We start from the raw sequence: 26,390 nt of genomic DNA on the forward strand, positions 1-26,390 counted from the left end.
GCTTGGGAGCCCCACTATTCAATGGATGCAGTTATGTATTAGACATCTTTTCTTTTTCCAAACTTTCTAGACTTCCTTTCACTACCCTTGGCCCCAAACCTGATAAATAGGGAGTTTGTGCACTAGGAATATGAGGCCCCAAGGGCTTAGGCACCTTCAGGTCACTATTCTCTATGCCCTCTTCAGAGTAGCGAAGAACAATTCTACATTATTGGATTTTACTCAGAGTTTGGCAACGTCATTGTTAGGTCCCTGATATCAGGGAGCCCCCAGTGTAATGATCTGTCCTGTCCCTTTAAGGGACAAGCCCTGCCCACTCACTCCCACATCTGCTGAGGCAGGCAGATCTCCCTTCCTGCTTGTAGCCCGAGTCTCTTCCTTTTCCATCTCCCTCTCGAAGAGGCAGCTTCTGTCTCTTCTCTCTCTCTCTCTCTCTCTCTCTCTCTCTCTCTCTCTCTCTCTCTGCCTCTCTGCTCTTCTCCCTTTCTCCTTTCCCCCTCCATAACCCACTAAATAAATATCCAACCTCACTCTGCATAGCGTGCTTATCTGTCTGTCTCTTACTGCTGCCTTCAGAGACTCGAGTCATGGTCTTATGGCATGCCCATCTGTCTGTCTCTCTTCCTGGCCTGCTGCAGCCACCTGGGGGAACTATGCCATCCCTGTCTGGAATTGGCTGCTCCCTGGACCCCTACCTGCTGCCTGCTGCCTGTCCCCACTCAGGGACCTGTGGCATGGTCTCATGGCCCACTACAGCCACTCGAGAACCTGCAGCATTTTTATTTAATCCATTACTCCAGCTGAGACTCAGTTTCCCTTTGCAGTCCCTAGAGTTTTTGTTCCGGTCTGCAGCTACCCTCCAGGAACTGTTGTGAATGCAATGATTCAGCCACACAGCATGGCTGACACTTCCTTGTTCTAGGGCCAAGCACAAGCAGACAAGCCCTCAGGCAGATGTGCCTAATGGCCCCAGGGATTTTAAAGGACTCTGTGTGACCCACGTGCAGCATGGTAGCATCACTTATGTCTGATGCAGCTGTGTGAGCCCCTGTGCACATGCATAACTCCGTCATCTGCCTATGACATACCCACGTCATCCCCTGTGCACATGTGCTAGGCAACCCTGAAAAGCTAGATGCCCCATCTTCAAGTTCTCTCTCTGCACAGTGACTTCCCCAGGCCTGTACATCCCCCCCAATAAACTCCTAGGTAGGTTTGTTGCGTGTTCCATGTTTCCTTCTCACTTGTGCCAGAAAATTTCAGCGAAGGCTTCCTATAAGGTATCAGGACATTGGTTCACTTAGATTTGAGAACAGTTTGGACTGGATTTCAGTTCTGTGCCAGTCAGTTCAAGCTAGATCTGCATGTTCATCTATCTGGAGGCTCATAACCTCTTGTTCATGCAAATGAGGAAACCATAGCATCATATTTCATAAATTAAAAAGGCATTTTCTGATAGAACTATCTGCAGAGACACTGCCGTTTTTATCTATGGGTGGGGGGCTTGAGTACTAGTCTCAGTACCCCCTCAGAGCTCAGAATAGGATGTCTATGGCAAGCAAGGATCTGAGAGTTAAAAAATAAATAAATAAAATATGTTACTGCTACATGTTCTTTATTCCTTTGCAGGAAGAAGCAGCAAGAAGAAGGAGGAGGAGGAGGAAGAAGAAGAAGGAAGAAGAATAAGTAGGAGAAGGAAGAAGGAGAAGAAGAAGAAGAAGAAGAAGAAGAAGAAGAAGAAGAAGAAGAAGAAGAAGAAGAAGAAGAAGAAGAAGAAAAGAAGAAGCATAATGGGTGATCTCCATGAGGTTTTAATTTTTACAGACATAGTTAGAAAATTTCATAGTCAAAGACAATGGTAATATGTATATCAAAGTCACAAAAAGGTCAGGTAGAACCTGGCAAGACAGTGCTCCAAAACAGTTGACACCACCGGAAAAGAGGCACAGGAAAGAGCCAGCATCCAAGGGGAAATACCTGCCACCCCAAACCATTAGATAACGTTACTAAATGTCCATGAATCCTGGATTAATCTATTCTCCTGACCCAATCTCTTTTGTGATAACCAGATTTAGGGACACCCAGAATTGTTTGTTAGCAAAGGTGAGACATGCTTCCTTCCTGCTCAGTGCCTGTCTTCTTTAGAAATTTCTATGTCCTTTGTTAGCAGGTAATTTTGTGGAATAGACTCTATGTAAATTTGACTGTGAGAACAAAGAGTGAATGTTATCACTCTAAGGCCTCATGGTGTGGGGGAGTGGAAAGGTCATTCCATTGGCCCTGCAGGAGAAGTCACACTGCTGAGATGTTTTGGGAATGAATCCCATTTTGAAGGGAGAATCATGGCCCCACAAGGTTTCCACAGATATGTCAACGACTTTTCCAAAAGACAAGTGTTCTTGCAGCTCTGCAAAATACATTATTCCATGTGGACGTGTACATATACACTTCCTGCGGATCTCCCTATTGGTCTGTCAGCTGTACATTTACTGTATAGTCTTGTGGGCTCCAACAGTTATCCCTTGACCCAAACTGGATGCTGTGTGACCTGAGTAGGATATGCACAGCTGCTTACAGAGGGCTGTGGGCAACCATCTTGGGTCTCTCATTCTCCTTCTGTTACACCTAGTGGCCATTGTTGAGGTAGTTATCTTTTCTAGCATTCCTTCTGAATCAATGGAAGGACTTGGTTCAGCTACCTTGAGAGAGTTTTCCCCTGTCTCTGAGTCTGTCTGTGTCTGTCTGTCCATCTGTCTGTCTCTCTCTCTCTCTGTGTGAAGTTTCACGTGGTACATGTATATGAAGGTCGGAGGACTAGTCCAGTTGTGGTTCTTTAGATACCATCTGAAGGGACGTTAGCCCACTTCAGCATGTGGCTCTGGCAGGCCTTGCCCTTCTCCCCTTCTCATTCCCTCTGCCTTGCTAAAAACTCTTAGATTATATTCCTAAAGCTAACCACCAAGGTCTATTCCCTTATTCGGCCAATTCCTCCTCCTGAGGCTGACCATCAAGGTCCAGCTGTCAAGGCATTAAAGTCCAGCCATAGAAGCCTCTTGTCTCATCTAATTAACATGCCCAGGTAAAATTAAACACCTCATCCTAACACCGGGTTTTCCTTTATAACCCACCATTTGCCCATGTGCCACACCTGTCCCCTCTCTATCCAGAGACAGTCCTTAGTTCCTCTGGGACAAATCCCGTACTCTCTTGTCCCCTCCCGCTTCTCTCTCATCCCCTCTCTCCTTTACTACAGCATCCTAGCCCATCCTAACACACACCTCCCCTTCCTCTCCTCTGAAATCACACCTGTAAGGCCATTTGCTGCTTTTTCTGCCTGAGTCAGAAAGCAGCCACTTTTCTCCTCTGTTTAATAAAGAATCTCTGTGTGAGAACAGGTGTTTGGGTGTGGTTTGCGCCTAATCACGAGTTCAGGAGGAAGCCCGTGATGTTCAGAAGATGTTCAGAAGTCCCCTTCATCCACCTTGTGTTTTTAGATAGGATCTTTCTCTCATTGGCTCACAGCTGCTGAGAAGCCTAGGCCATCTAAGCAGCTAGCCCTAGGGATCCAGCTGCCTCTGCCCCACCCCTGCCCAGAGCAGGAATGAAGGGCCACCACCGTACTCTGTTTGCTTGTTTGTCTTTATGTGAGTCCTAGGGGATTGAGCTCACATTCTAATGCTTGTAGAACGAGCAATTTACCAATTGGGCTATCACCTAGGCCTAGGGAGTCCCTTTGAGAGAAATTCACAACAAATATTTTTGACCCTCTCATAATGCACATGAAAACAGTCAGATCTCTCTTTATGGGGGTGTTAGTATATTTGAGGAAGTGAAATATTGCACAAATCAAGTGTAATTCTGACCATGTGAAATGGCCTAAGAAGAGCACAAAGTGCTTTGAGACCCAGCATTGTGGAGTAAGTTGTAACTTCTCTATTTGTCTTATTAGGCCCACCCCACCCACATTGTTCTGCCCATTGACTCATGCCAATGACTTGCATCTATGTTGGGGGGACTATGAAGAATGGGTTAGGAAGCTGAGTCCCTTGGGTGGCCTGCCAGCCTGACTGTGAAGGTCACAGACTTGCGGGGTGGTTTTCTCCATAGAGAAACCCTTGCTGAGTCCCAGCCATAGCTTTCTGGACTTTCTAGTGCATGGCTGCTCAGGGCTCTCAGTGCTGCTTGGTCAAAAGCAATATACTATGCTCCGTTGGTTGTGTTCCCTAGATTCTGTTTCTAAGTCTATCAACAGTCCTTTTATTAAGCACTCATCAAACAAGCCACATGGCTGTTCACCAGGACCTGAACGACAACCAAAAAGATAAATTCCACCAGTGAAGGAGATGCTGCGGCATGACATCCAGAGCTGCAGAATGTAAACTGAGCTGAAGATGGAAGGTTTCCAAGAGGAGGTTGAGGTCAGATGCTGCAAAGGACATGAACGCCGCATCAGCGTGACTCGACTGATCTCTCGCTGTGTGTAGTGGGAAACATGGATCGTTTCAGAATGAGGAAGTCGAATCAGTACAGATCTCTCATTTTTGGAGAAGTAACTTTTCCATAATAACATACAATCTATTTTGGGCTGAATCAGGCCATCCATGGATGATGGAGAAACTAAAGAAAATAACACCCAAATTCTGCCTCATAAAGTCCATTCCTAGTTATTCACAAAGAAAAAAATTATAAACACGAGTAAAGATTTATCTGCAAGGATGGTCACTGCAGGGCCATAGCAAAACTTAAACCCAAGTTTTACTAATAAGGAAGAAATCTCTAACCTTTAAAACTGATATTGTGGATGTGTTTACACTGGCTTGGAAGGACGTTAGTGTTGTATTACTAAACAAAATAGTACATTATAAACACTTTAAACAACTTCAATGCTTATAATATTCAGTTATATCCATAGAGTATGGAGAAAGAAAAATTCACTCTGCATTGAATTAGTAATAAATACCATTTTCCCATAAGCATGTATAATTCATACCAACAAGCATTGGGTAGCTTCCTAGCTCTTAGTGAGGTAAATGAAGGGTGCTCTGCATGTAGAATCAAATAACTCACAGCTAGGTGAAGGGCTAGGCGACTCAGCCACAATGACAATGCCTTGGGCTTGACAAGAGGTTTCCTACATCTGTATTGAATCAGCAGGGGTGTTCTCAAGAGTATACCCCAGTACCCTGGAGAATAGTTAGACAGTCTATGTACACACACACACACACACACACACACACACACACACACACACACACACGTGCGCACACACACTTACCGAAAGCATAAAAGGGTTTTTGACATCCGCAGTTCCGGAGCCCCTAAGCGAACAGAGAAAATGAAATCCCCAAACGGTGTTAAGTCATTGCCAGTCAGATACACAAATCAGTCCTGTGTGGGATAACCAAGCTTAGACCTGGCTGAAATTCTGAAAAGGAGATTTTTCATGTTCTCTGTTCTAGAAACTGGGGAGAATTACTGTTCTGGACTTCTTGTCTTTTGGAATTGCTTCACCTTTCAACTCATGGACCTCAGGCTCCATTCTCCGACTTGACATTCTGTTTAGCGTCTCCTGTCACTCTGCCTCGATGTATATTCTCCGAAGACGCAACATCTGCATCTTTCAGCTTTTCCTAGGAATTCATATTCACTTATAAATGAACTAGCCCTCCTATGTATTTTATGAATATGCATACCTTACCTATGTATAAATTGCTAACATCTATCAAGAGTTCTCTTTGGTGGCCACATTTTGTCCCAAGCATTTACACATATTGTTCTGTTTATCTGTTTGTTTATTTACTGAGATAAAGTCTCATTCACCTGGCTAGGCTGGCCTTGCTTTGTAGCCAAAGTTAGCCTTAAACGCTTGATCCTCCTATATCCACACCCCCCAACTGACTGAAATACAGTTGTACATTTTCACCTTTGGCTGAGTTATCCCCTTTAATTCTCAATACAATCAGTAGCTACTGTTATTTTTAGGGTATAAATTAAGAAACTGGGGGATTCAAAGCCTGTCATGCTTGCCCAAGGCCATGGAGGTAGACTCCGTAAACAGAACTCAAGCCCAGTGCTTCTATCTGTCCATCTATCTATCTATGTATCTATGTGTCTATGTATGTGTCTATGTATGTATGTATGTATGTATGTATGTATGTATCTGTCTATCTATCTATCTATCTATCTATCTATCTATCTATCTATCTATCTATCTATCTTTGAGACAGTGTTTCTCTGTGTTAACCATTGCTGTCCTGGAACTTGCTCTGTAGGCCAGGCTGGCCTCGGGCTCACAGAGATCTGCCTGCCTCTGCCTCCCAGGTTTTAGAATTAAAGTGTGTGCCACTACCACCCAGCTGCTCTGTGTTTTTAATCACTACATTTGTATCTGAAACTTGTCTGTAATATTGTACCAAATTGTTAAATAAGTGTCTGATGGAATTGGGCTTGTAACAGGGCTCTAGACCTTAATAGGCTCCCACACCTTAGCATAACTGACTCCATGATGGAAATACCATTCAGGCCATAAAATGAGCACATAGACAGTACTGTCTGCCAAAACAAAGGCAAAGGCCTAATCCATCAACATCCATAGTTCTGAGAAAGTCTCTAGATGTATTAACCTTATGTTTTGACTTTTGTAGTTCTGCTTCTGGCTAACTGTCCTTGATTACTGAAATATGTCAGCCCAGAACATGGCTTTTGTACTTAAAAGCTCACCCTGAGAAAGGCTCAATGCTACTAAGATCCTGAACACCCAGTGTAGTTGCTGGCCAGCTAATTGAAAGCTAAGACTTTCAATCGGCTTAACCTCATGTCTAAGCAGTCTTCTCTGGCAAAGACTCTCCCCTTTCCCTACCACCCAACTTTGTATCTTTTTTCCTTGTACATCAAGTCCATTTTTTCTGCCTATATAATCATGGGTGTGTGGCCTTCCATTGAAGCACTGATCCACCTACCAATGGGAAACACTCTTAAGGAAAATGGAGCACTTCCTTTCTCAGAAGCTAGCAAGAGCTCCTTGGCTAGGGGTAGGACTTCCTGCCTACCTCCCCTCTCCAGGGGGATATTTGACGAGGCTTGAGCTCTTGGGGAGTCTGTGCATTCTGTCTGCTGCTGTGATTTAGTACGTGGAATTGTCTTGTTGTGTCCAATGGGCACTGTTTTCTTGTATTCATCTTCTACCTCTGGCTCTAGTTTCACAATGGTCCCTGAGCCTTGGGAGTAGAGGGTGCAGTAGATGTTCCAATCAGGGCTAAGCGTTCTCTGCTCCTTGAGCAGTTATGGGTCTCTGTGTTAATCACCATACGTTGCAAATAAAAGTTTCTCTGCCAAGGGTTGAGTGATGCACTAATCTACAGGTATTAGAGATTGACTATGAAAATCAAGTTACTTAAAGTTACTGTCAACTTTGAATTTTCTTAATCTACCTCCCTTAATCATCTCTAAGCACAGGTGACTTTCCTGAAGGGACTCTGGCCAGTCCGGGCCCAGAAAACATAGCTGTAGCAGGCCTTGTCTTTCTCTCCATTCTCTCTGCCTTGCACAAAACTATTAGAATACATTACTTAAGCTAACTCCCCAAATCTATTCTAAGACCACTTCTTCTGATGGAGGAGGGTCATCTATCTATATGTTGTTTCATTGGTTAATTAATAAAGAAAACTGCTTGGCCTGATAGGTTAGAACATAGGTAGGCGGGGAAGACAGAACAGAAGGCTGGGAAGAAGGGAAGTGAGGCAGATGTGATGGAAGCTCTGACCCAAGATGGACATAGGCTAGAATCCTTCTGGGTAAGCCACCACCTGGTGGTGCTACACACATTAATAGAAATGGGTTAATCAAGATGTGAGTATTAGCCATTAAGAGGCTGGAAATAATGGGCTAAGCAGTGTTTAAATGAATACAATTTGTGTGTTGTTATTTCAGGGCATAAGCTAGCCAGGCGGCTGGGAGCCAGGCCTCAGCCCGCTGCTCATATCACTACATTCTTCCTTCTGAGGCCAACTGCCAAGGTCCAGCTATCAAAGTATTGATAGTAATCTAAAGCCCCTGTTAGCTGCCCTAATTAATATTCCCTATTAAACATCTCATGCTATCATGAGGTTTCCCTATGGGCCATGTCTATCTCCTCTCTCTATCCAGAGGCAGCCCTTTGTTCCACTCCAGGACAAATATCCCTGCCCCTCCCCCTCATTCCCTTCTCCCCCATTCTCTATCTCCTGTCTCTTATTTCCTGCCCTCTGTCCCTCTGGGGCAAATAAATCTACTTTGTACTGAGAGCTTAGTCTTGGGGGTCCTTATACTTCCTCTCTGTTCCCAGGAAAGGTGTATCACCCATGGCTGCGCTCCATCACTGGAGATGATGTCACCAAGAAAGGTTTATCACCACATGGCTGGGCTCCACCACTGAAGATGATGTCACCAAAAAAGGTTTATCACCACATGGCTGGGCTCCACCCCTGGATATGACGTCACCAGGAAAGGTGTATCACCGCATGGCTGGACTCCACTGCTATTAAGGCAGTTGAACTATCATTGACTATGTGGACTTACAAAGCCTCCCACAAATCTGGGCAGATTTCCACGTCACTCCCAGGTTCTTACCTTCCTTGTTTTCTCCTATTCAAGCTACAGCTATGTCATATCCTTGTTTGCTTCTTTGGGTTTAAGCTGCTTACACTTCACAGATGTTATTGTTTTGGTCCTGAGGACCTCATTCATACTAGGCTTGTGTGCTACCACTGACCTGGTATCTGCAGGCCTCCATAAATATCTTAGAAGCAGTTGTCTCAGGTACGTACTGTGTTTGCATCTTAATGGCTTCTCCATACTGTCTCTCCACTCTCACTCCTACAGAAAATTATTCAAAGTTCATAAAGACAAAATGAAGTTCAATCTATTCAAAAGGTCAAAAAAACCATAATATTGTAATACTGCATAAAAATTTCCACCTATCTTCCCTTAAGTTTCTAAATAGTTTTATTTTATTTTTTTAAATATTTATTTATTTATTTATTATGTACACAATATTCTGTCTGTGTGTATGCCTGCAGGCCAGAAGAGGGCACCAGACCCCATACAGATGGTTGTGAGCCACCATGTGGTTGCTGGGAATTGAACTCAGGACCTTTGGAAGAGCAGGCAGTGCTCTTAACCTCTGAGCCATCTCTCCAGCCCCTCTAAATAGTTTTAGATGAAGATATTTCAAAATGATTGGAAAATGGGTTTGAGGAGAAAACTTTGAAAAGCGAAGGATGATGATTCAGAGAAAACAGGGTTGTGTGACAGGTTATGTGGGGGAAAGTCTACACACCCCAGAAAGGGAACCCAGACCAATCCATACAATTTCCCCAACGTCCATCTTAGTCAACCAATGAGTTCTTATTGGCGCTCCTAACAGGAATATGGGTGAAGGGTTACTTGTAAGGAGCAGGAATGAGCAACCGCATCACTGAAAAGGCCACATAACAGGGGGCGTGGCGTAGGGACAGAATGAGGTGGGGGCTGGAGACAGGGCAGAGGAGCAATGAAAGCTGCCACACTGTCGCCCTCGGCATAGCTGCATGCACCTCCACCAGTCAAATCTCTCTCTTCCACTCTTCTGTGGTTAAAAGTCTCCAACTGCCACCTACCTCCACCACCATTGTTTGCTGCTTCTTTTTTAATACTGCTGTGGAGGGGCCTTCAAGAATCTTCCAAGTTTGTGTTCCTCTAGACGTGAGACTTTTGTTTACCTCCTGAGGCTCTGGAGCATCCCACCCCCATCCCCAAACTTACCTGCTGCCTCTCTCACTGAGGGAATGTTTCTATTTGGAGGGAAACGCCTTTACCATGAGTGCTAATGACTGAGTTAGACTGAACTATGAGAGAGAAACTTAAATACGATGTCCTTCAGTATCAGTAAAGCAAGGAGGCTACTCAGCAGCAGGCCTTCCCGTCTGGAACAGAGTCTGCAAAGGAGTGAATCGGGGTTCCGGGTACAAAATATCGAAATGCGGACTGTGCAGAACATTTCAGATTCTAAACTGGTGCTTAGCTATTCCGGTGCTCTTTGTGGATTTGGAGAACAGGATGAAACAAAATACGCTTGGGGGTGGCACACAGCTCATCACGTAACAGACCTGGCGAGACTCGGCTGTCTAACTAGGAACCTAGGAGCTCAACACAGCTTCAGGCAGGTAGGATCCACGCGTGGGCTCTTAGAGGCCCGCCCTGGGGCGAGCACTGTGAGAGCCGCAGCCGCAGCAGCTCAGAACTGGCGGGAGGCCAGCCCAAACGCTCCTCCCCTGTCCCTCCTCCACAACAACCCCAGGAGGGGAGGGTCGAGCCTAAGGGTAGATCTTCAGCGGCCGCCTGCTCAACCCACCTCAGAGATAGCCAATCCCCCTCGAGAGAGAACGACTGTCCGGAAGCCTGCTCTGTTGGCTGCGAGAGGCACTTGGATCTGACTCGCGCTGGTGGCATCGGTGAGCCCAGGGAGGGCCCCGGGTACCCCGGAATAACTCAGCTCAGTGCCTAGATAAGGAGCCCCGGGACAGAGAGGGTTTTGAGTCATGGGCTTGTGGCGCTGTCACCAGGTTGTGGCGGGGATACAGGAGCGCCCACTGGGGAGGATGGGCAAGGGAGGACGTCCAGGGAGGGCGGACTGGAACCGCAGTGCCCTCCTGTTTGATGCTGGACTGACCTCGGAGGCTCAAAGAAACAGGGCTCCAGAATTGATAAGATATGACTGATTGCTTCCGAGAAAGCCACCCTAAGAATTCAGTGCCAGCTGGGCAGCAGGTGAATCCGGAGCTGCAGGGAAATGTTTTGTCTATAGATATCATTGTGGAACGCTCACTCACACTTCCTTGTGAGGAATAGCCGAGATTTAAGAAGTCTGCGAATAGAATAATAAAAATAAAGTAATATCACCCCTGCTTGGAGCATCCTGCTGCTGGCCAGAAAAAAATGCTGGTTATTCCACCCTTAAGGCTGGATTTTTGCAAAGCCAAGCAAAACCATGACACAGAAAACATGGTCTTCTTGAGGCTTTGATTTGGACCATGGGAATACCTGCCAGGTCCGAGTAAGGAAGGTGTGGCGTGTCAGGTTCTTACACACACACACACACACACACACACACACACACACACACACACACACACACGGGAGCTGTCACCTTGAAAGGGCACACCGATTCTGGTTTGGGCGGCACATGTTACCACATCAGACTTGCTAAATTATCTTTGACCCAAATGAGAACGCAGAGCTAGGAGACGGGTGGTATATGAGCAGGGGTAGGAAAATGTGCTCGCTGAAGCAAGGACAATGCCAGAGGCTGGCAAGCAAATCTGGGAGTAAAACTGAGCTGCTGGGTCAGGGCACCAGAATCAAAATAAAGAGAAAACCTGGCGACAGAGCACGGCAGAGCTGTCAGCACTGGGGCAGGTTTTCTCACCCAGGGGACTCTGGGAGCCTTATGAAGGAGACCGCTTGTTGACATTTTTGGCGTGCCAGCTTCAGCTCGCTGTCGTCAGGACTGAGAGTGTTTTTTCCTTCCGTGAACGGTCGTTCACAGGTCCTTCCCTCACCGTGTGCTGATGCCACCATTGAACCACTATCGTGGTCTGACTGTCGCTGGTCTCAGTGACACTGAGGCAGAAGGCTCAACACGCTGAGCTATGGAGTGTGAGGAGGGATGTTAATGAGTCTCAGCCACTCTTTTAAGCTATTCAGAAATCAATCCCCTGTGAGGTGTGAAGGTCCAGGTTTTGAACTCTTCTTTGTGGTGCTCTATCTGCTCACTAGTCATAAGGAACTCCTAGGGACCCTGACTAAATCCCCACACCCAACTAGTTTTGTTTGTAAACAAATACAATTTAACATCTACTTTGAGACTACCTCAGCATAGAGCATTAAGAGAAGAGACGATGAGGTACTTGGAATGGGGGTCCCCGGGAAGGACTTCTTCAAGGGGGGGGTGTCCCTCTTGTTCTTATCTTTTCATTCTAATGTGGAAAGTCACCTGTGGCCCAGGCTGGCTTCCCACTTGCTAGCTATATAGCTAAGAACCTAAACCTTTGACCTTTGGTGTCTCAGTTTCTGAATTGTGAGATCACTGGCCTGAAGCAACCAACCTGCTCTTTGAGGCACTGGGGATCAGGCCCAGGTCATGCTGGGCAAACACTCTACCAACTAAGCGGCACCCTGGCCATGTATTTTTGAAATATTTTATTTTATGTATATTGGAGGCTGCCTGTAAGTCTGTGCACCATATGTGTGCCTGGCGCCTAAGAGGGGCAGAAGAGGACACCAGATCCCCCAGAACTGAAGTCTCAGATGATTGTGAGCCCCCCATCCTCGCCCCATGTGCTCTGTGTCTTAAACCTGCCTTTTTTTCCATGACTCATGATTCACGATTAGAAGCCTGACTGACCCTAAGAAACTCAGAGGCATTTCCATTAAGTAAAGCCTAAAGGAGAAAGTGTTAAATAGAGAGAAACTGAATGAGCGAGCGTTTCATTCTACATCATGTAGTTCCAGGATTCCAAGGAAGCTCTGCGGTCTGCTGGCATGACAGAAGGCTCCTATTGCCTTTCTCTGTGAAGTGTGAGCCACCTGTGGCCGCTATCACTGCTGCTGTGAAAGATTTTCTGAAAGCGACATAAAACACAGTGGCACTACAGACTCGCACAGACTTGTTCGGCTTTTGTTGTAGGTGAACTCAGCAGCTGAGCAGGGCCATTGCTATGAGAACGCTCAGACTTGCTAGTTTCTTCCTAGCGAAAGCTGTGCTCGTTCATTCTTTCATTCACCCATGTCAAAACATCCGTGGCTGGGTGCTGAAGTGCTCGGGAAGCTGAAGCAGAGCAGCCTCACACATTCAAGGCCAGCTTGGGCTGTGTTGTAGGTTTAAGACCAGCTGGCGTTAGACAGAAATATCTCATCTCAATAAAAATAACCACAGGCGGGAGTATAACTTAGTGGGAGAGAACTTGCCTAGAATGTGCAAAAGCCTGGTTCAGTTCTAAACTCTGGAACAGACAACAAGTAGGTAGTACAGGCAGACAGAGAGATAGATGATAGATAAGATAGATAGATAGATAGATAGATAGATAGATAGATAGATAGACAGATAGATTGATAGTGATATAGATGATAGATAGATAGATAGATAGATGGTAGGTAGATAGATAGATGGTAGGTAGATAGATAGATGGTAGGTAGATAGATAGATGGTAGGTAGATAGATAGATGGTAGGTAGATAGATAGATGATAGATAGATGATAGATACATAGATAGATACATAGATAGATAGATACATAGATAGATAGATAGATAGATAGATAGATAGATAGATAGATAGATAGACAGACAGATAGATAGATGCTACTGCGTACTGGGTCTGAGTTAGAAATACTTTCTAGTGTCAAAGAATTCGGAAGTCAAGAGGTGAGAAAGAATCAAGGAATGACAGAGTGAGTTCAGACAGTACTAAAAGTTTGGATGAAAAGCCAAGAGCTGTTGCACAGTGCTTTCGGTATAGGTTTGAATGTGTAGACATGTGTCGGGCAAATAGCAGGGGCCTTCTTGGATTCACCCACTTCTTTTTAGATTTATTTTTATTTTATATTTATTAATATTTGCCTGCATGCATGTATGTGCATCATGGATGTGCCTGGTACTCTTGGAGGCAAGAGGACGGCATCAAATTCCCTGGAACCAGGTTTAGTGACTAATGGTTGTGAGCTACTGTGTGGGTTCTGGGAACTGAACCATGGTCCTCTCCATGAAAAGTGAGGACTCTTGACCACCGAGCCATCCCTTTAGCCCTGGGAACCCTGTAACAGAACTTTTGGCAGAGAGACCTAGTGTGCAGATGTGTAGGGAATCAAGGACAATGTATAAAAGGCACAGTTGGAAGGCCAGAGTGGCTGAAGCAGGCAGGGGAAAGGAGAGCTAGATGCAAGGAGGAAGGAGAAAGGGGGGCAGGGTGCCAGGTCACCTGGAGTCTCATAGATCAAATCCAAAAACTTATATCTCTCTCCAAGTAGGACAGCAGGAAGCTGGATGTATTCTAAGCAGAGGTGTGAATTCAGAGACTTCCATATTGGGAGACTGGTCCAGGTGCGGTGTGGAGGATGATTTATATGGAAAAAGCAGGAGAGGATGCTGCTTTAGATTTGCTGCTGGGAATCTAGTCAAGGGTGTAAGTGACAGGTAGGCATGGGGTAGTTTTTGAAGGTACAGTGAAAAAATAGGTAACATTTGTGATTCAAACTTTCCACGTACAAAAGGGATCTGTCATTGCTACCCCTGGGCCTCTTAAAGAACAAGCTAATAAGTGTGCTTTAAAAAATATTATGAATGTACTCCTAAGAGGATGTAAGATCTTACTACTAATACTATTTGCTAATAATGCGTAATTTTAATTCACACACACTGCAACACAGCATAATACAATACAACATTTGCTCTCTCTGGAACATCAGAAACCATTAGATGAACCACAATAGAGTATAATAACGCGAAGGCTAAAATAACAGCTAATTTAATCTTAAAAGCTGGACATGCTCAAGTAAAATACAAAGATGTAACATTTGAAACAGGGAATTGGGGGAAAAAAAAGTTGAAAACCTTTTCACAGAACAAATGGGTCTTTGTCCTGGCTAGGACCATGTCAGTGTCCAAGGGCGCCCAATCTGCTGAATGGAAATCCGGATGGGGCAGCAGAATTCACCAGGGGGCCTTGCCGAGTCCTGAATAGCTTTCCCTTAGTGAAGCATTCTCTCTCAGAGGAGGCTCTACAGCTTCCCTGGCTGTTTGCTGACTAAGGTAGAGATGAGGGTTTTGAAGCTGTTTACCATCTAGAGAAGGGATGACCCTCTCGTGACAGAACAGCGCACTGCGTGAGGCAACCCCACTTCTGCTTCCTCGCTTACTTTGAGGTTCATCTTACAAGAATGAAATGCCCTAATTTAGAAGAAGAGGGGCCCCTTCCTTATTTTCATTGTGTGCTGTGGAAATTTTGGCTCATGATAGCCTGTGGGCTACATTCTCTCTCCAGATGCTGTTAATTAGTCAATGAGTGGATATTTTAGCTCTCATGGTAGCCTGTGGGCTACATTCTCTCACTAGATGCTGTTATTAATTAGTCAATGAATTGATGTCTGCATCTGATTCTGAAGCAGTCTGCTGATTTAAATTGATGGTGCAGTGTGACAATGATTCTGAGGCATATCCACGATATTTCTAGACAATCAATTGAGACTTCGTGGAGCATCTTTAAGGGAAAGGTTACATATCGTCTCTTCTTTGGTCGTACATCTTCTGCTGATTATCTCTCTCTCTCTTTTATTTGTGTGTGGCACCTGTGTGTATGGGCACGTGTGCTCACCTGTGCACACACATGTGGAAGCCAGAAGCAATGTTGAATGTCTTTCAATATTATACCACACTTTTTTTTTGAGTCTATCTCTTGATGAATCCACAATGCCCTTGTTTAGCTAGACTGACTGACCAGGCAGTTTCCCAAACCCTCCTGCTTCTACCTTCCAGCATTGAGACTACAGGTGCTTGCCAACACACCCTGCTCTGTATAAGAGTTCTGGGGATCTGAACCTGGGTCCTCATGTGCTACGAGCCGCAACATTATACAGTAATCGTTCAGTCATCTGTTCATGGGCGATTTGCTTATCAGAACCAAGGATCTAGTAAAGGCTAACGCAAAAGACAAGGCTTTTTGGCAATATTGCTTTGTGAATAAAGCGGCTGTCCTTTGCTGTAGTTTTTTTTTTTTTTTTTTTTTTGCTGTAGCTGAACTCCTTTTCTGTTACATATCTGGGAATGAATATTCCCTAGTTCAGAACAGTTTCCCACTGCCAGGTCTTGTTCCTCTCTCCTAGGTATGCACAGAGATCTGCCTTCCTGCAATTATCTTTATCAACAGGCATTTGGTCAGTGTTTAGGGTCCATACAATAAAGCATTACATCTCAGATAGTCACAGATCTCCAACGACATAGAATCACCACCTGCCAAAAGCTACTGCTCTGGTTTTCACCCAAGACCGAAATGGCTGTTAACAGCATCCACAGGAACTTATCATTCAGGGTCCCTGCTTTGTTTCTTCCACCTAGACACATGCTTGTGCTGCAAGAAAGTTACAACCGAGCCATTATCTCAGCCTCCAGGGCTGTAGAGCTATTTTTACTTGACTCATATGGTGTATTGAAAGGTTCAATCTCTTGCTGTTCTTCAAGAATTACTGACTGTTATAGGCAAATGTAGTCACCCGGTTTTTCTTGAAAACAGTTAAAAGATGTAGCGATATTCAGCTCCCATTCCTACATCAAAGCAGTCTACTGGAGTGGAATGGTAATGCTTCCTTGTGGCTAGTTCAGTTTGCCCCAATTCCTATTCTATTGCACTGATCTCTTTTCCTCGTTTAAGTTACCTGTGGACGTGGGAATTCGACCTCAGGTCAGGGCTGTCTAGTGTATCTTGCCTCCTTGAGTGCAGTCAGCAGAGCACAGACCGTGCCTTGCTAACCATTGAAAGGCTCCATTAGTTAGTTAATGGAGTCCTGCTCCACCCAGCAAACGGCTAAGACCTTCTGTGCAGAACCGTATCTGTCATGATCCTCGTGAGCGTCCCCCATCGCTTCAGCAACTCCTCCTGTGACTTTTCACCCTGACTCTTGGTCTTTCAGGTTATTGTATCTGTGCATAAAGTTTCACTGGTTAGAAACCCTAAAAGTCCCACCAGATTCGTCCGATATAGTCTAGCAGCTACGGGGCACATTGGGAGGGTGACTTCTCTCTCAACGATGTTATTATGCTTCCGTCTTGCAGTCTGGGATGTCTTTAGGTTGTACTGGATTGGTTTATTTATTGCTAATTCCTTATTCTTTTTGGCTCACTTTTAGGGCTTCTTTTCCAGCTTGATTGTTCCCGAGTCCTTAGCAGAATGAAGCATATAGTGGCTTTCAACTGATTCTTGCTTCCCTGTGGGATAGTTGACCGTGCACAAACCCAGGTCTGGTTGCCACAAGTACAGTATACTGTTGACATCTAGTAGGTAGAGGCCAGAGATGCTGCTGTAAACATCCTATGAGGCACAGGTCCCCACTAAAACCAGATTTGTCAGCCTGGAATGCCAGGCATGAGGAGGTGAAGAAGCCCTGTTTTAGAATTGGGGCCTGAATTCAGATTCTGGCATGAGTGTTTCCTATCTCTGTGATGTTGGACACGTCATTTAGCCCCCCTCTCCTGCATCTCTGTCATGTGTGTGTGCATGCGTGTATGTGTGTGTGTTTCTCAGTATAGGTGTTTCTCTCTAGGTCATTTGTATAAAATAAATACTTAGGATGTTGCATGGTATTGTCAATTATCATTACTGCCCACTGCCATACATGTGTTTTCATAGTTTTCTTTCTCTTGGTTTGCTTCATGTATTAGCCATCAGCAGGAAGTGCTGGTAAAGTCTGGGGGCGGGCACTTATTTTTTTAACTTCATCTGACAGTTATTTGTCTGTGCACTTAAGGATGTTAAGGCTTTCTTGAGAGATCACAGAACTGCCTCCCCTTGATGACCCCCATTATAACAGCATCCTCCCAGACAACCCTCTCAGTCATTCATGCTCTAACAAAGTCCAGGGAGTATTAAGTAGAAAATTCCCCAAATAAGCAATGTGTGAGTGTTAAGTTGTTCACCATTCTGAGTAGCCGAATGTAACACCATGAGATCCTGCTCTACTCTATCCCAGCCTGCTCTGAATGTGAACACCTCTTATCCAGGGTGTCTGCACCGTGTATGCTACCCACCCATTAATCACTTAGCAGCTATCTTGGTTATGAGATTAACCTTAATGTGTTTAAGGAATCCTGATCTTACTCATGATGGCCCCAAAGGGGAACCAGCACATGAAACACGGAAGGATAGATTAACCCTGCTGTTGTGTGATCTCTTCCTGTGGCAGTGTGAACAAACTGGAACATTTGCACATTGTGTTATAGTAAAAGTAGAATGGCGCCATTCCCCGAGTGGCAGCAGCAGGCAGCGAGCCACGAGGGGCAGCAAGTCCCAGGCAGGGAGCTGCATGGTGGGTGAGAGACCAAGACGGACAGATGGATAGACACACATCATGAAGATTGAGGCTGGATATTTATTTAGTGGGTTATGGAGGGGAAAGGGGGAGAATGGAGAAGAACAGAGAGAGGGGGAGAGAGAGAAAGAAAGAGAGAAAGAGAGAGAGAAGGAGAAATGGGGGGAGAAGTGGGGAGAAGGGAGAGAGGCAGAAGCTGCCTCTTTGGGAGGGAAGAGAGACAGAGAGATGGAAAGGAAAGGATCCAGGCTGAAAGCTGAAGGAAGATCTGCCTGCCTCAAAGGATGGGGTAGGGAATGGGTGGTGCTTATCTCTTAAAGGGACAGAACAGACCATTACACATTGGACACAGGATTTTTAATTTTTTTAAATTTACATCATTTTATTTTATGTGTATGGATGTTTTGTGTACTTGTATGCCTGTGTCCCATGTGCATGCCTGATGCCTGTGGGATTTTTGAAGAGGGCACCAGGCCCCTGAGGAATGAAGTTCAGACAGTTGTGAGCTGCCATGTGGGTGCTAGGAATCTAATTTGGGTCCTCTGGAGAAGCAGTCAGTGTTCTTAACTGCTGAGCCATTTCTCCAGCCCCTGGGTGTAGGGTTTATCACAAGTAGCTGTGTTCTCATAACAGCAAACCACATTTCAATCTCCTTTTTTTTTTTTTGGTTGTTGAGACAGGGTTTCTCTGTGGCTCTGGAGCCTGTCCTGGAACTAGCTCTGTAGACCAGGCTGGTCTTGAACTCACAGAGATCTGCCTGCCTCTGCCTCCCCTGCCTCTCGAGTGCTGGGATTAAAGGCGTGCGCCACCACCGCCCAGCTTCAATCTCCTTTTCTTGACCCCAGTTATCTGATGTTGTAAAATGATTGCAGAAGAATCCTATGAACTGTCCCCAAAGCGTGTGTAGATGTTTCTGCAGAAGTTTCAAGATTCTTATATCTTTGAGGTAATATGACATTAAGTTCCGAGTTCATGGAGATACTGAGATAGGAAAGGGCATAGAGATAAGAGAGAAGGTAACTGATCTCTTTCTTAGTTAAATATTAGCAAATATTGAGTAGGACTTGTCTTGCTGATTTAAAACACACACAAGGTGTTTGATAAAGGTGGGACAAGAAAGCCTAATCCCATCCACAAACTGTTGTAGTGGCATTTCATTTGTATTTCAATAATCACAGCTTGCCTGAAGATCAGAGAGTAAAACAGCCCCACTGGTCAGCCTTATAGACCAGGCAGTGGTAACACACCTTTAATCCCAGTAGCCACACAAGTTGCCATAGAAACTGGGCAGTGCGTGCCTTGAATCCCAGCGGTGCACACCTTTAATCCCAGAACTAGAAAATATTGTAAAATGGGAGGAGACAGTTCTCAGACACAATCTCATTCCAAGATTCCTAGAGACAGGATCACCATTTTGAGGCTGAGGGCAATGTAAGAGCCAATGGTTGGCTGCTTTGCTTTTTGGCTCTTTAGGTTGAACCCCAATTTCTCTCTCTGAGCTTTTATTAATCATGCTTTAAACTGTTTTTGTTTTAGCATCCCTATAAGGGGACCAGTCTTCAATTCTAAGTGACAGTTGAGGTAGCTATTTTAAATGAATCAGTTATTGGAGCTGGAGAGATTGTTCAGTGGTTAAGAGCACTGGCCACTCTCTAGAGGACCTGGGTTCAGTTCCCAACACCCACATGGCAGCTCACAACTGTCTGTAGCTTTAGCTCTAGGGCTTCTGACACCCTCACATAGACATACATTCAGGCAAACCACCAATGCACACAAGATTTTTAAAAAGCCAGGTATGGTGGTGCATGCCTTTAATCCCAGTTCTTGGGAGGCAGAGGCAGGTAGATCTCTGAGTTCAAGGCCAAATCTACAGAACAGTTCCAGGACAGCTGTGTCGCCCTGACCATACTGGAATTCACTCTGTAAACCAGGTTGGCCTTGAACTTAAGAGATCCCCCTGACTCTGTTTTCCTAGTGCTGGGGTTAAAGGTGTGGGCCACCACACTCTGCTGAATGAGGGGTCCTTAACCTTAGTACCACCGATGATTTAGGGTATCTGTATATGGTGGGGGACAGTCTGTACATTGAGAATTTTTAGCAGCCTGCTGGGCCTCTACCCATTCATTCTATGTTAGTAGCAACCCCCTTACAACTGAGGCAATAGAAGACATCTCGATATTTCCAAGTGTCTTTAGGGAAACAAAATCACCGGAGTTTCAAATTACTAGAAGAGTTGTTTTGTTTACATCATCATATATCCAAAGGAGAAGATTCTTATATTTCTTGACTATTCAGCCTGATACTGAATCAATTTTTGAGACAGTTAAACTGCTTTAATAGACTTTCGTCTTCAATTACGCTTTACTAAGCCTGCCTATTATCTGCTCATACATCTTGTCCAGGAATTTTACAAATTTTCTGTGGCCATCCTAACAATTTGCCATTTAGTGGTTCTGTGCATGTTCTGGTTGGGTTGTGAAATGTTCCTCATAAGTTTGTCTTTTGAAGGCTCCTTTCCAGCTGATGTTGCTGTTTTGGAAGGCTGTGGAACATTGAGGAGGCGTGGCCTAGATAGAAGAAATTGCTCACAAGGGTGGATTTTGGGAGGCTGCTATCTTCCGCTTCTTCTCTCTCTTCTGACTTCCTGATCCACTATGATATGGACGCCCCCCCATCTATTTCATACATTGTTTTGTCTGAAATTAGAGACGTTTCTGATATCTTACTTTAAGTTAAGCATAAACACTCTATGATCATATAAACCCATTTCCTTTTAAATGACTTCTTATCATAGCAATGCATTTTATTGTTAAAAATGTTGCATATCTTTTTATTTTTTTAAGCAAAGTCGGAGCTTATTAGGAAACATTTTTATGGACTTGATTAGAGAGGGGGGAGATAGATAGATAGATAGATAGATAGATAGATAGATAGATAGATAGATAGATGATAGAAAGATGTAGGTAGGTAGGTAGGTAGGTAGGTAGGTAGGTAGGTAGGTAGGTAGAAAGATAAAGTTGGGTGGTAGAGAGGTGGGGTAGGGGAGCGAAAATGATCAGAATACATAGACTGAAATTCTCAAAGAATTGATAAAAGCATTATTTATAAAGGAAATGTTTTACAACAAGCCCCAGTGATCCTCCTGTCTCTGCCTCAGACAGGGATGGGGTTACAGGCTCATACATTGCCACACGTAGCTTCTTACATAAATGTGATGATCGAAACGTGGGCCCTCACACTTTCACAGCAAGCGCTCCCATCTGCTGAGCCTACCTCCGGCCCCCAAATTGCTTTGTGAGAACTTATTTACCAACATAGTGACCTTGTTTCTATTTCAAAGTTTAAGAAGACGCTCTGTTTCTGGGGTTTCATCTACCCGTTGATGCTTGTGCACCCAGCTTCTTCTTTCTCCAAGAACAAGCTGCATTTTTGTGTTGTGTTGGCCTGTGGTGGTGGTGGCTGTAGAAAAAGGCTTCTGTATGCTGTGACTTTGAAGACTGCCAGGTGATCATTTTGTGGGCAGGGGTTAGATCTCAGTGGAAGAGTTCTTACCTCACAGGCAAGAGGCCCTAATTCTATTCCCAGCACTGTTGAACACATAAAAATAGACGCCTTTTTAGTCTCTAGTTCTAAGAGAATGTCCAAAGTGACCACCTGAGATGTAAAATTAGTCAACTCTTATCTGAAGGCAGAAGGCTTGAAGACACTTTGGGAGTTACAGCCTCCTACGAAGCGATCCACTGTGTTCCTTGGGGACCCCGGCTGTCTCCCACACATCTCAGTGATCTCTGGAATGTTGAAGCAGGCAGTGTTCAGGGAAGCCAAGGACATCTGGCTGTTTACACGAGTGCTTTGTTCGGAAAAGCAGGAAGCTCTGTTTTCATCTTTGTAGCCAGGGGAAATTTGGGTCGTGTTTATTTAAAATATATAATACTTTCAAAGGGATTGGCAGTGCCTTGGAGTGAAATCACGCGGACAAGAACGCAGCTGACAGACAAAATAAGATAGGCAAACAGACCAGAAGCCAGAGGAATGTGTTGTAAGTGCCAACTCTCCCCAGGTACAGAACATCAAGAGATTTTAAAATACAAAGTTTATTAGACCCAAGTTAGGGAATGGACCAGAAAAAGATTCCTTTATGGTGGTGGGGCTGAAAGCCAGAACCATGTAGTTTTCCACAGAACTATAGCCCCAGCCCTCTTTAAGTGTGCCAAAGCTGCAGAAATTAACGCAGAGTAAAAATGTGGATTGAGAATGGCCTGGAGGGGCTGTAGAGGAAGCTGAAGTTAGGGACAAGGAGCTCAAGATCCCCAGACATAGGGCACAGGGATGGCGAGAGAAGAGACAACTTGGAGCAAGGGTCACATGAGATCTATGGCTCCCACAGTCCCAGTCCTTGTCTAAGGAGAGGGTAATGGTTTCGTTTGCAAGGGATGAGCCGTCCTGTGGAAAGAAGGGAGAGAGTAGCTGAGCAGGGAAATGGGAGCTTGTGAGTCAGGAAGGCTGCCTTGAGCTCCCCGTGACACAGATGGAGCCTGTGGGCAGAGGCAACGTGCTGCTCGAATGTACATCCCATATCCCCTCAGGCTGGAGCGTTCACACACCGCTGGAATAAAGACACAGACACGATTCCGCAGGGCAGAAGTCATTCTTATGTTAGCCCAGTAAATATACATGCTAACACCTGATCGGTGAAAATCCCAGTGCAGTGGAAAACACCCTTGCTTCAAAACAAAAGTCCAGCAGTTTCTTGCTATCGTTTCCCTCCCTGGGATTTAGTGTTCCCACAGAAGCCAGCCACGGTTTTAGTACTCAGAGCATTACAGGAAGAGGGTGCTGAGTACGTTGAGATGAGTAATGTGGTCCATGGTTACCATGGTTACCACCCATCATAAGAGATGTGTGCACACAACATGATGAGAGAAGAATCAACAGAGGGACGGACACAATGCAGTGGGCACAGTGGACAGTGAGGCAGGGGCTCCAACCAGGGAAGCTAGGAGGAGTATCTTGGAAGAAAAGCACCAACTTCGCTGATCAGGTCATATGTTGAATGCAAATGTGGTGTGTACATGTTAGAAGGTGGATGCTTTATTGATGAATCCATGTATTTTGGCAAACCTAAAACCACAACAAAATTTTCCTTATGTCAGTTAAAACTATATGCTTAGCAAAAGAGTTTATGGTTTAGCTTTCTCTTCTCTTCCCTCCCCGTCTCTCTTCCTGTCTCTCTGAGTGTGTATTTTGTTGCTAAGACAACCTCTCGCGTAGCACAGGTTGAGCTCGGGACCTAAGTAAACAGGTAAGGATGACATGGAACTCTCAATCTTTCGAAGTTTACCTCCCAAGAGTTGGGATGAAGGGTGTGTGCCACAGTGCCCCAAGCTATTGCTCTTTTTTGTTTGTTTGTTTTTATGCAGGATCTCACTCTTTAGTCTAAGCTAGCTTAGAACTCACAACACAGCCTAGTTGGCCTTGAACTTGGGGAAGTCCTGCCTCAGCCTCCTGAGAGCTGGCTGTGGTAAGCATATTGGCCCAGCTTGCTATTTTCCTGATAGTTTTCAACCCTCTCTATTTCCCAGTGTGTATTTTCATCCCATTTGGTACCGTTGCCTGTCCTGTTTTGTTTTTAATGCTGCCTGCTGAGTCTCAGATGGGGACACTCTCTTTTTGCTTGCCACGACTTGCCAGCAGACAGGGAGTGCCAAGTACACACTGAAACAAAAAGAAGAGAAAACCAACCACTCTCCTTTCCCTCAGAAGTGATCACTGTAAAAATTGTAGAATTGTGCTTATCTGATGTTTTTTTCTGTTTCCATAGAAATTACATATTTTATATAGAAACATGACCATGGCTCAGTTTTTTTTTTGATATGCATCAGGGTGGTGGGCTTATCCCTTCAGCTCTGAAGCCTGCTGTTCATTTGACCCAATCAAATGGCATCCATACTGCCACCCAGCAACTTCATGATGTAAGAGGCAGAGACCCTGGGAAACGTGAAGCCAGACAGTGCTATACACAGCAGGCACTGAGAAGACACCAGGCATTTACAACTCATGTTACATTTTTAAGTTTCATAACGACTTAGTGAATTTGGGATTCTAGAAGTCTAAATGGAAGGCAAAATACTTCTTTGCTTGTGGAGTTCCCGTCTTCCCTGAAAGCAAAGCAAAACCCAACCAACAAGTTGAGATATGCAGAAGTCCAGCCCACATCTCCTCAGACGCTTGTGCTGCCTTCATCCAAACATGGTCGGTGTTTCCGGAAACAGGCGACAGGCTTCTTCACATCCTGCTCCGTGGGGCTCTCATTGAAGTTTTGTCTTGTTATTAAGTCTGCCTCTGTGTGTATGTGTGTGTCTATTTATGTAGATGTAGTACATATAGGCTACCATGGGTGTGTGGAGGTTGGGTGCGGCTCCTCACTTTCCTCTTGGTTTGAGAGAGGGCCTCTTCACCTCTGCCTGTGCCAGCCTAGCTGGCGTTTACACTTCTCAGGATTCTCCCGTGTCCTCCAATTAGATGTCAAAAGGGCTGGGACCATAGACACACACTAGGATGTCCAACCTTATGTTGGTTCTGAGGATCTGAACCCAGGTCTTCTCACTTGCACGTTAGGACTTTACCCACTGAGCCATCTTCTGAGCCCTTCCTTGGGAGGGGTCTATGTAGGTGACACCTGTAATTCTAGCATTTGGAAGGGTGGAGGTAGAGGTTCAAGGTCATCCTTGGCCACACAGCAGAGTTCCTAGTCAGCCTGGGTATATGAGACTCTTTCTTTGACCTCTACCCCAGAAAAAGAGAGCAAAAGCAGAGAATGTCAAAAACATTCTCATTTCTTTAGCAGTCTGTCCCAAGAGCACACGTCAGTTTCAGAAAGAAGCAGAGGTTTAGCTGACTCACTGCCACCCCTCTGTGCCACCAGGCCATCAGGGAACACCGTGTTTTGCGGCACAACCGTCCTCCCCTTGTTCCTTGTAACTGTCATGAGAACAATGTGCTAAGAGCAGACAGCCCACTCTGCCGTCTCTCCGCCTGAAGCATGCTCTCCAAAGTGTGCCTTTCCGGTCTGTTGCCCAAGTTCCGATATCAAAGAAGCCTCTCAGCCCTCAAGGACAGTGTGGAGAGTGGACAGCCGCCCCCTCACAGCTGCCCCGTCACTCCTGCCGGAAGCTTAGCAGCCAGGGACACTGGGGCAATCAGAGTGGATTACTGCACGGGTCTGATTTATGGGACATTAAAAGTCCTCTTTACCATTCATACACCTGCAAGCCCAGGACTCGGGAAGCTGAAGTAGGAGGGGTACAAGACCACCCTATGTGGCATAGTCTCAAAACAAAACAAAACACATTCCTGTTTTCTCTAAGACAACTCTCCCCACTGGCAGGGAATTCTTTTCCTTCGAAGGAAACTTCTGGAAGCTTTAGTGTAGTACCTCTAGGTGTCTAGGCTAGGGTTAAAGTGGGCTTTTGAAAGTTGGTAAAGAAGGTGCATGTGTGTGTATGTGTGCATGTGTGTATGCATGTGTGTGTGTGTCTAAGCCAGAGGTGGGCCTCAGATGTCTACCCTATCACTGTCTATATTTTTTTTTCTTTAGACATCTTCCCACAAATTGCATCCGCTGATTGGCTAGACTGACTGGTCAGCCAGCTCCAGAAATCTACCTGTCTTTTTGTTTTTTGAGACAGGATTTCTCTATAGCTTTGGAGCGAGTCCAGGAACAAGCTGGCCTTGAATTTACAGAGATCCGCCTGCCTCTGCCTCCAGAGTGCCAGGATTAAAAGCGTATGCCACCACCACCCGGCAGGAATCTACCTGTCTTTGCTCTATCTCCCCAGTGTTAGGGTCACATGGTTTATTAATGTCTTGGTCATGGTTTCTATGTGATATAACTAAAAGCATCGTGGGGAAGGAAGAGATCATCAGGCTTAGACATTCCAGATCACAGTCCATCGAGGGAAACCAGGGCAGGAACTCAGGGACAAGACTGATTCAGAGGCCACAGAAAAACACTGCTTACTGGCTTGCATCTTCTGAACTTGCTCAGCCTGCTTTCTTATATGCCCCAGGACCACCTGCCCAAGGGTGGCACCACCCACAATAAACTAAATGACCCTCCCCCCCCACATCATTAATCAAGACAGTACCCCACAGACTTGACTACAGTCAATTTTATGGAGGCATTTTCTCAATTAAGATGCCATTCTCCCAGCTATGTCTGGGTTTTGTGCCAAGTTTTAAAAAAAACCAACCAGCATAATCACTGTGATTTTATGTAGGTGCCTAGGATCCAAACTCAG

The 26,390-nt window shown here is 45.2% G+C and overlaps 1 protein-coding gene across 1 annotated transcript in view; it reads left to right on the top strand.

Moving 5' to 3' along the window:
- Positions 1 to 9,948: 9,948 nt before the first annotated feature.
- Pla2g7 (phospholipase A2 group VII) overlaps positions 9,949 to 26,390 on the top strand; it is a 54,069-nt gene continuing 37,627 nt past the window's right edge. The window contains exon 1 of the mRNA XM_075980671.1: positions 9,949 to 10,469. The gene's annotated coding sequence lies outside the window, so the exon portion shown is untranslated. The remainder of the gene's footprint in view (positions 10,470 to 26,390) is intronic.

Source organism: Microtus pennsylvanicus, chromosome 7 (genome assembly GCF_037038515.1).
Source record: "Microtus pennsylvanicus isolate mMicPen1 chromosome 7, mMicPen1.hap1, whole genome shotgun sequence".
Classification (NCBI taxonomy): Eukaryota; Metazoa; Chordata; class Mammalia; order Rodentia; family Cricetidae; genus Microtus; species Microtus pennsylvanicus.